At 47.9% G+C, this 14,308-nt stretch overlaps 1 long non-coding RNA gene across 4 annotated transcripts; it reads left to right on the top strand.

Annotated features, from left to right (window-relative positions):
• Window positions 1-1,837: 1,837 nt before the first annotated feature.
• LOC116963318 lies at window positions 1,838-12,387 on the top strand. 4 transcript variants are annotated; one of them, XR_006165519.1, is made up of 6 exons: window positions 1,838-1,982; window positions 3,702-3,780; window positions 6,739-6,789; window positions 8,542-8,649; window positions 9,478-10,913; window positions 11,911-12,387. It is a non-coding gene; the product is annotated as an uncharacterized LOC116963318 (long non-coding RNA). The 4 variants fall into 4 exon arrangements; XR_004408084.2 differs by lacking the exon at window positions 1,838-1,982 and having other exon boundaries at window positions 3,411-3,780; XR_006165518.1 differs by lacking the exon at window positions 1,838-1,982 and having other exon boundaries at window positions 3,411-3,780; window positions 9,478-9,665.
• Window positions 12,388-14,308: the final 1,921 nt, after the last annotated feature.

Genomic DNA, 14,308 nt, shown 5'->3' on the forward strand with positions numbered 1-14,308 from the left:
GACGGGCTGGTTGATTAATCACACCAACCCCACAACTATTTCCTGCCGACTCTCCCCATCTACAAAGCCTATTACTCAATGTTCATTAATGTGCATCTACAGCCCATCAATCAGGTCATAATTAGCTATAAACTTATTTATAAATAGGATGTTAATGTAAAGTTGCAGTCTGTCCCCGGTCACGTAAGAAGGTGGCTTTGGGTCTGGCTGGGTGGGGACCCTGTGTCTGGCACTGGGGAATTCCCGTGCTCAAAGTCAGCTCTTGCTTTCCAAAGCCTCTCACCCTGTGGGGAAAACCGGGCCACCAAAAATTGCGCTAAATAAGGAAAAAGACGTGGGCAGATTTTTCAGTGGCCAAAGGGAGCAGGGAAGGGAAGCTCCAGAGCGCAAAGGGCTGCCTGTTTTTTGGCAACATAGGTACTTTTCCAAGCGAAGTTTTCAGGGAGGATGGAAATGCCGATGCTGAGCAGCGTTTTGGATGAATTATGGCATCGTACGCTGGCTTAAACCCTCTGCGCAGCACCCCTGGGCGCTCGGCAAGCGATGCTGGCCCTCTGCAGAGCTAACAGGGGGAAGGGGTTGGGTATTTCCCCCTGCAGAGCAAAGCAGGATGGACTGTCAGCACCACGGCTGCGGCAATCTTTAGCCAGAGGTAGGCAGGGAAAAGTTTTTACTGACATGAAGCCTTGGAGAAGATGCTGGAGGGCGAGAAGATGCTGGAGAGTTTGATGGTACAGCGAAGGGACGCAGAGGCGGGCAGATTGGGCATATTCTTCCACGAGTGGAGGATGACAAGGGACAGGGATGGATGGACGTGGAGGTAAGAGGATAAAAGACTGATTTAAGACATTTTCTTCTTGGAGAAGGGGAGAAGCATTATGAGCTGAGGCACTGGGAGTGTTGCTAAAGCCTGAAAAGCAGAGCCCCACATTTTCCCCTGGGGAGGATCTCGAGGAATTTTCAAGTATTGGCCGAGCTGCGTGGAGGAGATTTTGCAGGGGTGAGGCTGTGAGAGCTGGGTCCCATCCTGCTGCCAAGCAAGCCCACATCAGCTGTGTCAGCTCTGCCCATCCTTCGGCTCCTTGCCCTGTTGCAATCGCTTTTGCAAGTGCCCAGCTCTGCTAGCAAAAATAGATACATAGCACGCACAGAGCAATACGAAGCTCCTGCTCTGCCCTGGGAGCCTCCCAAAGCCTTGCAGAGCCCCCTGAGACCACCCAGGCGTAAAACCCACTCGAGGTCTCTTCTCTTATTCCAGTGGCAGTGCAAAAGGGCAAAGAGGATCATACGCTTCTGAATCGCACTGGCCAGGCCCTGCCCTTCCCTCGGCTGCTGCAATAAGCCCGTCTTTTCTTGCAATCCCTCTTGGCAGGCCAAGGAGAGTGGGGAGGGACCTGGCTGCCCTCCAAGGAGAAGCAAATGCAAATATTTCTTCACTTCAGGCTGGGTGCGGCGCAGGGATAAAATTTCCCTGGGCTTTCCCAGTGAAGGCATCTGATACTGTACCCCGCTGCGAGACCAGTTTGCTCCCAGGAATACAATGGTGTATCCCATAAAAAAACCCCAAGTTATCCTTCTTTCAACTCAAAGGGCTGCCTGATTTTTAAAAACAGCTTTTAAATTAAAGGAGGAGGTGACAGACATGGCTGTAGTATTTTAGAATCGGTGGTCAAAGTGTTCCTTTGTAACAAATAAGGCCTTTTTGCAGGTTTTGTTTGCAAGACGAAGATTCTGGCTTGGCGCGAGGAAAGCAAGCCTGTAAAGGGAAATGGGCTGGGATGCACCTTCTCCCGGCATCCTCCAACCCAGTGAGCCATGAGAAATGCAAAAAGCAAAGAGTGAGGGATGAGCCGGATTCCTCGCGTGCCTTCACTCTGCCATCACCGCCTCCAAGGTGCTGGGAAGGAGCTGCCGAGAGGGAAACGCTGCAGGAGGGGAAACTGAGGCTGAAGCAGCCGCTGGGACTTTGCTGGCTGGAAAAGGTGCTGGGCGGAGTGTTGGGTGCTTAGTGCTAATGATGTTTTGTGTTTTTTGTTTGTTTGTTTGTGTTTTTTGTTGTTTTGTTTTTTTTTTTTTTCCAAATGGGACTGAGAGAGCTGGAGGAAAAATGGGCTCTTCCTTTGGTCGACCTGGGTTAATTGCAACCCTATCCCAGCCGGCTTGCTGCAGCGTCATCCTTCCCCGCAGAGCATTCAGACCCGTTTTCTGCACTTTCCAACCTAAAAAACTAGCATTTTTTAAGTGAGTGATCTGATCCTGTTGGTTAAGGGAGAGAGGGGGAAAACAGCATGAATTACTGTGGGAGTAGCCCAAAACCTAAATTTCTCCAGCTTCATTACACAGCACAGGCAGGTTATAGGAAAAAAAAAAAATCAATATTCTCTTTTTTCTCCCCATTTTCCCCTCATAACTGAAACACCCAGCTCCATTATTTCTTTTTAAAGCACAGCGTGTTTTCAATAACATGAAGCGAAATGGATGCAGCTGGTTACGCAAGCATGTTACCAGGCTGCAAGTGATACACTGTGTTATTAAAAAAAAACAAAAAAACAAAAAACAAACCCAAACCAACCCACCTGGTTTCTGAAAATAGATGCACAGCACATGCCTGCAAGTGAAGTGGGGCTCTGACATTTTATATCCCAGCTTTCCTTCATTGTATCAGCAGCGATTACAGCATCCCACAGCCCTACTTCCCGAAAATTAACAATTTTCGCCCAGACCTGGCTTCAAGCAGTTTATGTTACGTCTTTATTTTGCTGGAGTATCCATTAGAGTTCATTAGGTGAGGGGTTTTAATTTTTGAAAGAAGAGCTTTTCCTCGCAGAGGTTATCCCGTTTGTCAAGGCGGCTTATTGACCTTGGTGATTTATCACCGAGAAAAAAGCTGGAGGGAGAAGGCGGCACAGGGAACAGCTCCTAAAAAAATAAATATATCCCTTAATTCTCCATGCGGCTAAACTTTCCCTCACAGCCCAGCCGGGGGAATATACTTTAATCTCCTTTATCGGATTGCTTCGTCCGAGGCTGAATCTCGCTGAGGCGATCGGCCTCCACCGGGCGTTTTAAGGGCACCACGATTTTAAAGGAGAAAGAGAAATAAAGGAGAGAATGGAGGGCGTTTGCCCGACAGGACGGGGAGGAGACGGCCCCTCACGGCCCGGCCCCGCCGCCTCCCGCTCCACAGCGCCGCCTCGCCCGCGCTCGGGCAGGAGCTGCCCCCCGCCGCTCGCTTCACAAAATGGCCGCCCGGCGGGGCCACGGCGAGCTGCGCCGAGGCGACAAAATGGCGCCGAGCGGGCAGCGGCGGCAAAGGACGGGCGATGCGCGGCTGCGGGGGCCGGGGCGGCGAGCGGGGGCTTGAGCCGTGCCAGGAGCGCGGCGGAGGGGCTCCTCCCGATGTGCGTATCCCCTCCAAGCGGGCAGTGGCAGTGCTGCGGGTGAAACCTGACCTTCCCACCCTCCCCCCAGCCCTTTTCTCCCCGGAGCCTTTGTAGAAGGATGCGAAAATGCCCAGAAATGCGCATTTCCCCTCGGCCACGGGGGTGGCGGAGGCCTCGGCCTCCCCTCCGCTGCCGCCATTGCTGCCTCAGGTTCCCCCCCCCCGGCACCATTGTCCCCTCGTTCCCCTCACAGCGCAGCTCGCCAGCACCGACCCGATGTTTTTGGTTTTGTTTTTTTTTTTTTTTTTTTCATCGTAGCATGAAGATTTTTGGCCCAGAATTGCTCTTTCCACACGTCGTGTGTCGTGTCCCCCAGCATCACTACACTCACACCAAGGTGGGTAGCTTTATGCCTAATTCTTTTCCACCCCTTTTCTCCGTTGCAGAGGTTGAAGCCACCACCTCCCGCTCTCCTCACGGTGTGGAAAACACCCAAACGCACTTAAAAAAAAAAAAAACAAAAACAACAACAAACCCAAACTAACCCCAAAACACCCGAAGACTGATTTATTTTCCGAGCCGGAGTGGTGCAGGGAAGACGCTGTCGCCGCTTGCCTTGCTCCCCACGATAACCCGCTCACCAGTCGGTTAATTAAAAGCATATACTTGGTGTGATCAGACATGGTAATACCGTTAAAAAAAAAAAAAAAAACAAAAAAACCCAAAACAAACCTCGTAACAGCCAAATGCTCGTTGCTGGAGGCTGCAGCCAAGGTACCACGTATGCTGCTTTTTTTTTTTTTTTTTAGTATTTTTTTAATGTTGCCTTACCTTTTTTCTGTACCAGTGTTGTTACAGGCTACATTATAACATTGCCCTTTCTTTGTTAAAAACCAAATGCCTAAAATACTGCTTTTTTTTTTTTTTTTTTTCCCCCCTGGAATTACAAATTTAGGCCCATACAGATGCTCTTTTATTTCTACACATACAGCAATAGTTCCATATATTCACTACACGTTTTTATATATATGTATCTCCTTTTTCCAGGGACTGATTACAGAATATAAAATAACCCCACACACCGAAAACACTTATGATTATATATAATCAACTGGAATTTTGGACCATATATATGTTTGATTTTATATATATATATTACCTTTGTTTTCCTCCATTGGCTTTCTACTACAATATATCCTAAAAGCAGGAGAAAAAAAATGCCATAAAAAAAAAAAAAAACACACAAAAACCAAAAAGCAACCCATATCTTTTTTACAGTCCATGGTGGAAGTTTGTGCCTGAATGTTTTTTGTTCCACAGAGATGCAGATTTTCCTTGGGAGATTTGGGGAGGATTTTTTTAAATTAAAAAGAAAAAATACACCCAGAAAAAGAACAATAAAAGAGAACCAAGAAGAAAAAAAGCACACAAAAACAAACCCCAGTAACTGAAGCTGTAAATGCAGTCAAATAGTCCGGATCAGACAATTCATTGCCACAAAAAGAGAGGACAAATTAGTTCAACTGAAATGGCAGGGCTTTGCTGTAGATCCGGGAGGAGGGATCAGCTCCTTTATCCCACCATCTAGCGCTCCAAACACCACCATTTTTTTTTTTTTTTTTTGTGCTTTGTGTTGGGGCGTTTTATTTAAAGCCAAGCAGGCTGCAAAACCCTGCCGAGCCAGGGCTGCCAAAGCCGCTTGTGGGCTTAATTTTTATATAAATCTATTTTTTCTCCCTGCACGCACCCCATCCTTGTGCAATCCTCTCCCTTTTATTATGTGCTCTATTGCTTGCTCTCTTCCCCCCCCCCCCCCTTCCTCTGCGGGTATAAAGGTTTCTCTTCTGTCTCCTGCTTGGCTGCTTATTCCAGAAGTTTCTACAGGGGAGGGGAGCACCCACTGCGGAGCCTTTGCCGCAGCGCCGGGCAGGCGTGGTCCCTGCCGCCGGGGGAGGAGGAGGAGGAGCAGGATGCAGAGAATGCACCACCTCTCACTGCCTTCCCTCCCCGGCTGCCAGCCTTTTTCCAAGCCTCTCCCCCCTTGCTAGATTTCCCCATCCTTGAAAAGGGTGCTGGGAGGTGTTTGCAAGGGTGGTGTGTTTGGTTTTTTTTTTTTGTGTTTTTTTTTTTTATTTTTTTTTTTTGTTGCGGGCTTTTTTAATTTTTTTTTTTCCCCTCCCCCTTTGCTAAATAAATTAAAAGCAGAGATGTCTCCTGAAGGAGATGGATGAGGCTGGGCTCGCAGCAATGGAGTTGCTCACTTGCACGCACTGCCGCAGCCTTGATCTGGTGTAGCGAGGGCACTGATGGCAGAAGTGACCCTTCCCAGGCGGAGGGTGGGAGGCTTCCCCCCCCTGCCCCGACATGCTCCCGATTGGAATTAATTTTAAATAGCAGAGTTGTTATTTTTTATTTTCTTTCCCCCTTTCCCTTAAAGAACAGCTTGCTCTTTCAGTGGTGTTTTTTTTTCTTGGTAGCCTGTGAGTTGAAGCTTCCTCATGATCGTGGGTTGGTTTTGTTTTTTGTTTTGTTTTTTTTTTTTCCCCTGTGTGTGTGTGTGCGTGTGTGTTTTGAATTGCATTTTAAAATTGCCCAGCTGGAGACAAGTCTTGATTAGATCTGGAACAATAGCTCCATTTTATTAATAATGGGAAGGATTTACAATCCTACAGCACCTTCTTTGGAAGGCTTTCAAAATCATTTGCAAACACTCACAAATTTAAGATTTCACAGCCCTTGTCTGTGAGATGGGTAAGTATTTTAATGCTGCCACCACCAAAAATCAGGTTGGTGGCAAATCTCCATTTCCGAGTGCTTAAAAAGATGACAAATTTGGTGGGTTTTAGGGCTGCAAAACTGGAAGGGAGGGGGAGGTTGCTAAGTGGGGCTGGCTAAAAGCTGTAACCTCAATCTGTTCAGTGTTCTCTAGATGCAGAGTAGCTGCTGTGTCCTGGGAACTGGGCTGTTATTTTTCTGCCTGCTCCATCCAGACAACCATGCAGCTTGCCAGAGTGAAGCTGTGGGCTTGCCTGCTTGTCAGTAAACATCTGCTCATAGATTTTTTTGTTTTGTTTTTGTTTTGTTTTAATTCACTACCTTTTTGTAGTCCCCAGGTGACCTCCTTTAGTGCTGGTTCGGCTGTGGTTTGACCACAGCTTTGCATTAAAGCAGGCTGGCTAGCGCTGACGTGTCTCCCTGTGAGCCAGAATGACCTTGCTTGGGGGACGGGGCCCACCGAGCTAATGCAGATGCTCTGCTTCGATTACAGTACCCGCCCTGACCAAGGTAGTGCAGGGGAATGTTGCAATATTATGGGTGAAAGCTGTTTTATGCCTTATTTTTTTTTCCTTCCCAGGGAAATAGAGGCTTGTTTGTGTAACCCCTCTCCACAGCAGATACCTTCTTTGTAAGTATTGTAAACACACAGGGATAGAAGAGCTGTCTGGGCAGCTTTGCAGAGGAACGTAAGGCACAGTTCTCTGGTTGTGTAAGTGTGTGTTGTACATGGGCCACAGAAACCCACAATGTTTCTGTGGTTACTTCTATCTGGATAGCATGAGTAGGTCCCAGGGCTTCCCCTTCCCACTACTTACTATTTCACAAAAGCAAAGGCTGGTGCTTCTGGAAAAAGCTCTGCCGTGTGGCCTTTAAAAAAAAAAAAATAAAGAAAAACTGCTCTGGATTAGTCATCCTTATTTTTAAAGGAAGCTGTGTTTGCCAGTCCTAGCCTAGTATAACGCATGTGCGTGTGAGATACTAACTAGCTCTCCTTGCAAAGGCTGGTAATGTACTCTGGTTGCTGCTCTTTGGAGCAGTGCCACTGAGGCTCCCTCGAGCTGCTGCTGGCAGGTGGAAAAACTGACAGTCCAGCTCTTCATCCCCTTCCCTCCATTTTCCTTTTTCAGTGCTGGTATCTCTGCATTGGCAGATATGGAACTGTAGAGACCGTAACAACAGTAAGCAAGGACAGATGACAGGGTCACTTCCAACACCAGAGAGAAACTCTGGTGTTTGTTTTTTTTTTTTTTTTTTAATCTTGCCTGTGGTAGCTTTTACTCTAAGCTCCACTGTATCTTGTGTGAAGACTTGAGTTTGATCCTTTTGGGTGCTAAAAATAGTACTGTTTTTAAACCTTAAGTGGTTTTTTCCCTTCCCTGTGGTCACACAGAAGAGCGAGCCATGCAATTAAAGTGGACAAAGGACAGCTCCCTCCCCCTTTCCCCTTTCAGAAAACCTTCCAGAGTTGTGTGCTCTTGAACTGCTGCATAGGCAGAAAATATACAATGCACTTGTCAGCATTGTGCTGATGTGTGGCACATTTAAAAGAAAAAAAATACACACAAAAGGGGTGGGGAGAACAGTTGCCTCCAGGGAGTAAAACTGTGGGGCCCCTTTCCCTAAAAGCGAACAGCCCTACGCATGATAGTATATTACTCCTACTTTTGCTTAGGCAAATGCAATGGGTAAACGTCGGAGGGAGCATTGCAACATCCTAAATTGTGTTGGTAAGGATCAGGGTCCCCTTGAATTATTATTTTTTTTTTTTTTCTGTGAACTTGCTTCCGTGAGATGCTGCCATTTTATTACTTGATTCCTCAAAGTCGTGCTCATTCACCAGGAAGAAGGAAAACGTTTCCTTACTGGTTGCAATTTCTTTTGTTGTGTTGCAAAAGGTAATAAAAAGCACCTGGTGCTGGTCTCTTCTAGGTCACACATGACTTCAAGGCACAAAGTCCCAGCAATCATTAGTGTGCAAGGAGTGTTAGGTATTGGCACCTTCTAGTTAGCATCCCTTAATGACAATATTGGCATCTGTGTTGCATGAATGCCTCTGGCTGACCAGTGGAGAGGCCCTGCCCTGCTAAACTGGAGCAACACCTCGTGAGAAATGCAGTGATTTCACTGCCAATGAGGCAGTCTGGTTGCTGCAGTGATTTGTAGTGCAGCTATGACTTTATGTTTTTCTGGCAGAAATTTAGCAGAGGGTAAGTATGAGGTGTCCAGGCCAGATTTCATACTGTGTTCCCTGCGGTGGAGAGCTGGGGAAAGTTGGTGTGTGGTATATGTGAAAATTGTCAGTAGCTCCTGTGCCTAAAGCCTTGTCTATACTTGAATTAAACCAGCATGGACAGGGATGTTAATTTTATTCTCTTGCTAGGGATGTGTTGGTTTGGAGATCTGCCTCATGCTCATCAGAGGCCTTCGCTGGCATGGAGGTCTGGTGGACCAAGAAGCTGGCTGGGCTGGATGTTTCCACATTTTTCAGGTTGGCACACCCTGTGGGACTTGGAATTACTTTTCTTTGGCAGTTTAGGACAAACGGGTGAGAATTACCTTGCGAGCACTGAACTTTTACCACCCTCTGCTTTGGACTGAGGAGTTCCTAGAACTACATCCATGAGATTTCCAAGCTAAACAAAACCTGAATTTCCAGTGCCAAAAAGCCAGTGAGTGATAGAAACGTCTGCTCTTCCTCCATGAGGGGGAAGCCACAGTCTTTCAAGCTTTCCTGTTATCCCAAAGAGTTAAAAAGCTGCATCGTGAGATCTGCAGAGGTAAAATGAAAGTCAAAGCTAGCCGAGAAACTGTTCTCCTGTGCTGTATTGCTGAAGAGGTTTTCGAGTGCAGCAGGTCTCAATGCACAAGTATCTTTCTTCTGTGCTTCTCTCTGAAGTGAGAGCGATAACTGCACAACCACGCGTTCAGTCTGCTCCATTTAAAATGCTGTCAAAGTTCCTTTGGTATCAAAATGTTATTTGATGAAACAAAAGCTCCGATGGCTGGCTCAGTATTTATTTTGTGCCATCAATCCGATGGGAAATGTAGGGAAGAGCAGCCTTTAGCTCACAGGTTTGGACTGTGGGGTTTGTGTTCTCCAGCAAAATTTCTGTGATTTTTCCTGGGCATTGCACACAGGGTCTTTATGTAGAGGTAATGCAACAATTGGGTATTAAAAATTACGAAGTACAGGATACAGTGTTCTATCCAGTCCTAGAGGATTTATATCCTTTGCAGTTGTCATATTTGGGTATCAAATCACATGGGGCTGACTTTTTTTTGTTTTGTTTTTCCCCTAAAATGTATTATTTTGCAGCCTGGAAGACCAAAGTCCTCTCTGTCTAGCTGGTGAAATGTCCTGTGTTTGGGAAAAACCCTTGTGAGTTGAGCGGGTACAGCTCTTTGGTACATGGTTGCACAGAAGTTGGGAGGCAAGAGGAAGCAGGGCAGAAGACAGAACTGTGATATTTCTGATTTTTCCAAACAACAGGCAAAAAAAGTAAGGTATTAATTCTAATATATCTACTACATTGTAAGCAAGAGTAAGCTCTTTTGCAGTCTTGTGATGGCACATGGTGTTTTGGTTCCATGGCTCAGCAGTTGCACTCTGCTGCAGAAGAAACGTCTGTGTTTGTATATTTTGAAAACAGAAGTGTGCTTTTATATATGTACAAATGGGTTCAGTGTAAACTGAATTCCAGGGGGCTCCTGAGCTGTGTTTACTGTGCTGCAGAGGGTAACCAGTGCTAACCCACCAGCTACAGTGGCGGTATTTTGTGGCAGCTCCCATCCCTGGTACTGTGTGGATAAGAACACCACCACCATGAAGTCTAGCGGGGAAGAGCGTTAGAAAATAAATTACTGAATACTGGCTTTCAAAAACATGAAGGGAGTTTTCTGGACAAGGGCATCTCATTGTGAAGATCTGGAGCACTAACCCTCGAAGAGGAAAGAACCGAAACCAACAGCTTTATTAATACAAATCCTATACTTTGCATTGCTTAGGATCCAGAACCAGGCTTCGTGTTCGAAGTGTTATCAGTGTGTAAGCCAATATCCTCTGTCTTGGCAACAAATGAGCCCAAATATCAAACAGCACCAGTTCCTTCTCGGAGAAAATTATCCATTGCATAAAACGTAATGGGTAAGCAATAAAATTAGGCCAGTAATTCAGGCTGGCTTAAAAATGAGATAAAAGCCTAGCTGGCAATCTGATATTCGGCTGCCATACAGTCATTTTAATAAAGAAAGTAAATGAGCAGGAAAGGCACGTAAATACATTTTACAATGACAAGATGGTGGCTGGAGCTGCCTGGCTTGAACAAAGAAACACTCCGAGTGTCTCTGGTGGGGTCCAGAGGCTCCTGTCTGGGTCACCTACTGTTTTTCTGTAAAAAAAACAAAGCAAGCTGGATGCGTACTGGACAGTGATGAGGATAATCATTGCGTGCTGCTAATGCGACCACTCTAATCCATGCGAGTCCCCGGTCGACGTAGCTAGCCAGTGTCCCCAACTACGGGGAGAGGCGCAATGCCTCCCTTCCCCACCTCCAGCTGTGCTGCTGTGAGCACAAAATGCAGAGCTAGTGCTAAGCCAGAACCAAGTATAGGAAGTTACAGTCTTAGCAAACATAGCTCTGGTTGCCGTCCTTGTTCGGTATCTAATCTTTGCTTTTTTAAATGTTTGGCAAGCAGTCCTGGCGACACGTGGCAGCGAGCAACACCACTTGTGTAAGACGCCTCATTAAAAATGTACGAACTTGTCTTTTCAAGCATTTCTACTTGCTTCTACTTATTGACATTTCTTCCTCAAAGGGAGGCTCTCTGGCTGTTTGTGTGGACCCCAATGATGTTTTCTGATTTTCCTGTTGTGTTTTTTTTTTTTTTTTTTATCCTCCCAACTGGAGAGCTGCTAACTTTATTAGCTCCTTATATGGCAGCACCATTTTCTCACGCCTTTAATGGATCTCTTTTGATCTGTCCTGTTCTTGCTTTGCTTTTCTTGATGTGAACGTGGTGTTCAAGCTGTGATGGGTTTATAACCTGCTCCCTCATTAATATATGGCCTGGCATTTTAATCCTCTCCAAGTGCTGATAAGAAACGTCCAAATGTTTTAACTGCGGGGCTGGCCGAGATGCCCGGAGATAGCTGGGTTCTTGGCTACACCCACTGCACGGGCATGAGTAATTTAAATTGTGCCGTGTGGCACACCAGATCCTGCCCTTGCGTGTCCCGAAGGCTGAGGGCCGTCGGGTGATGGAGAGCGGCTGAAGTCCGCTGTTCCTCAGCTGTTTGTCCCTCTGGGAAGGGTAGCACGCAGTGTGTCCGTGTCTCGCCTCTGGACGCTCATCGTGTTGTCACCAGCGGCAGGAGAGTAGGCTGCTGTGAATGTGTGTTCCTTCTGCAGGGGCAAGGACGGCGTTCGTTGCCGCCACGTAAGATGGGTCCTTCATCGAGGCCCCTTTGGCCTGCTGAGAGGAATGTTATGCTCACTCTTGGTCTCTAGCCTGAGTCTGTGTTCTTTAAAATCTTCGAATGAGTTGGAGGGATCCGGTTACAGCAGCATCGCCCAAGTGCAGTCGTGTGTTGCAACTAGGAACAGTTTCCCCCCAAAGCGTTTGAAAAGTATCAGGATGGTCAAGAGCTTCATTTTGCGTCACAGGCCGGGCTTTGTGCTCCTCTTCCAGCTGTTTTTTGTGTAAACGGAGCCCTTCAAGCACTCATCTCAACCGTCTCTTCTGTCAACAGAGTCGATGGCTTTGTTTGCAATCTGTGGATGTCCCTCCCGGCCAGCCTGCCTGCAAGATGGCCGTGTGACAGCAGTGACCCTGCATGAGGTTTCTTCTGAAGGACCTGGGAGCCGGCGTGGTTGTCTCCTGTCCCTTAGAGGTGCCGCCCTAGCAGGGAGGGTGGGGAGGAACGGTTGGAAATCCTGTTGCAGCAAGCACGTTCCATTGGAGAGGAGAGAGTTCGGCACTGAAAGCCGTTTGATGCGTGGTTTGGGTTTCTTCCTCTCCGAAATGGATGCCTGTAGAGCCCGTTAAAGGTATAGACACGTAGCAACTGCTCTTTGGGCTTCTGACCAGTTAAAACAGAAAACCAAGCCCATTTCCACAGAAAAGAAACATGCGGTGAAAAGTGCTGGTGGAGCGTGTTGGCAGTGCATTTTCTTGTGTGCATGTGGCTCTGTCACATGTTTTAAATAATAGATGGTTTGCATGCAAAGAGTCGTTGGGTTTTGTTTTTTTTTTTTTTTTTAATTAATTAATCAGTAGATCTCGGTTTGGCAGAGCAGCGTAACACCCATCATCACTGGGGAAACCGAGGCACGAGGCCGTGAAGGGATGGGATTGCAGCTGCCTGGTAGCAAAGTTAGGGATCTGGAGTCTGCTGCGGCTCCAGTCAATGTGCGTCAGAGGTCTGATTAAATCAAGAGATTTGCATGTTTGTTAAGCTACCTATAGCTTGATGACTTTGACCAGTTGTCGAAGTGGACTTGTTGCCAGAAGGTTACAGCAGCCCTGGGCAGGGTCTGGCTGGAACAGGTTGGCAAAGGCTGCAAAGCTGAATGCCACTCGCCCTGACAAATAAAACGTGGTTTTAATCAATAGAGAAGCGCCGTCAGGAGGCTTTGGCCAGGGAAAATACTGAAATATCGGTGTGCCATGTGTGGTGAAAGCAGCTAACCGGCTGCAAAAGAAAGGACTCGTGGCCCTGGGTGCGTGTTTGGTTTTATCCTGACCTCAAACTGCTCGGAATCTCGCGGTGGTAATCGGTTGGGGATTTTCCTTTTGGGGCATAGAAATAGGTGTTTTTAGCCATGCAGAGGCACATTTTGGTGGAAAATAAAATCTTCTGGGTTGAAAACCGTCTAGCTCCACATTGCAGAGCTGCCGTTTGAGCAGGGACAGGGTGCAACATCGAGTCGGTTCCCTTCTGCAAGCAGGGTGATACTCCCAAGGAGCATTTTCTGCACCCTGCCTTTATTAAAGAGCTCTGCAAAAACCCAGTGGAGGACAAGGGGGGTGACTCACGCCTGAACCCCCCTCCACAGTGGGTGTTTCTGTCGCGCCATTCTCGGGGCGATGGGGCCTCCCCATTGCCGTGGAGGGAAATACTTTGGACGGCTGGGAAGATTTGGTGACCTCCTGCCCTGTTTGCTGTTGCGGCCAGTGCTGCCAGCCCTGCTTGGGGTTGCCTATAGCTCTGAACTTTGGAGCCATTAGCAGAGCTATAGGCTCCCAAATGGCCCAGCAACGCAGGGCCCTGAATTAATTTTTTACTGGCTCTTGCCAATTGCAGCAAGCTGGGTTTTCTTCTGCTTGGGGATAAAGACAGTTTGTGCTCAGGATGGGGAAGGTCCCTATGCCCCCGTTTCTTGCTGGGGGCTGTTGGTGTCACAGCCAGCGAGGAGGCTGCAGTGCCCAGCAAGGACCCCCCCGGCTGGGGGAAGCCCACGGGAGCATTTTCCTGTGCCCCTCAGCCACAGTCTGGCTGCAAACGGGGCGCTGGCTACCAGCAAGACCTTGCCCTTGCATTGCAGCCCCCTCTATTTTTTGCAGTATGACCCTTTTTTTTTTTTTTTCAGTATAACCCTTTTTTTTTTTTTTTTTTTTGTATAGCACTGCCTCTTTTTTTCAATGCAGCCTCCCTTTATTTTTTGCATGGCACCTCATTTTTTTTTTGCAATGCAGCCCCCCCTTATCTGTTGCACAGCACCCTCATTTTGCAGTGCAACCCCTTTATTTTTTTTTGCAACGCAGCCCCCCCTTTATCTGTTGCAGTGCACCCCCCTCTTTTGCGACGCAGCCTCCCCCTTTTTCTTTCCCATAGCACCCCCCCGTTTTGCAGTGCAGTCCCTTTTTTTCTTTGCAACGCAGCCCCCCCTTATCTGTTGCACAGCACCCTCGCTTTGCGATGCAACCCCTTTATTTTTTTTTTTTGCAGAACCCCGCTTTTTGCGACACCCCCCCCCCCCCACTTTTTTACTTTGCATTGCAGCCCCTCGCCCCCCTCCGCGTGCAGCCGCGCAGGCGCATTCCGCCGCGCTCCTCAGCCCCGCGCGGGGGAGGGGCGTTGCGCGCCCGCGCTCCGCCCCCGCCGCCGGGGCCGCGGCGCGCGCCCCAGGGCGCAGTGCGCCTGCGCG

This window comes from Tyto alba, unplaced genomic scaffold (genome assembly GCF_018691265.1).
Source record: "Tyto alba isolate M040663 unplaced genomic scaffold, T.alba_DEE_v4.0 Super-Scaffold_20000042, whole genome shotgun sequence".
Lineage (NCBI taxonomy): Eukaryota > Metazoa > Chordata > Aves > Strigiformes > Tytonidae > Tyto > Tyto alba.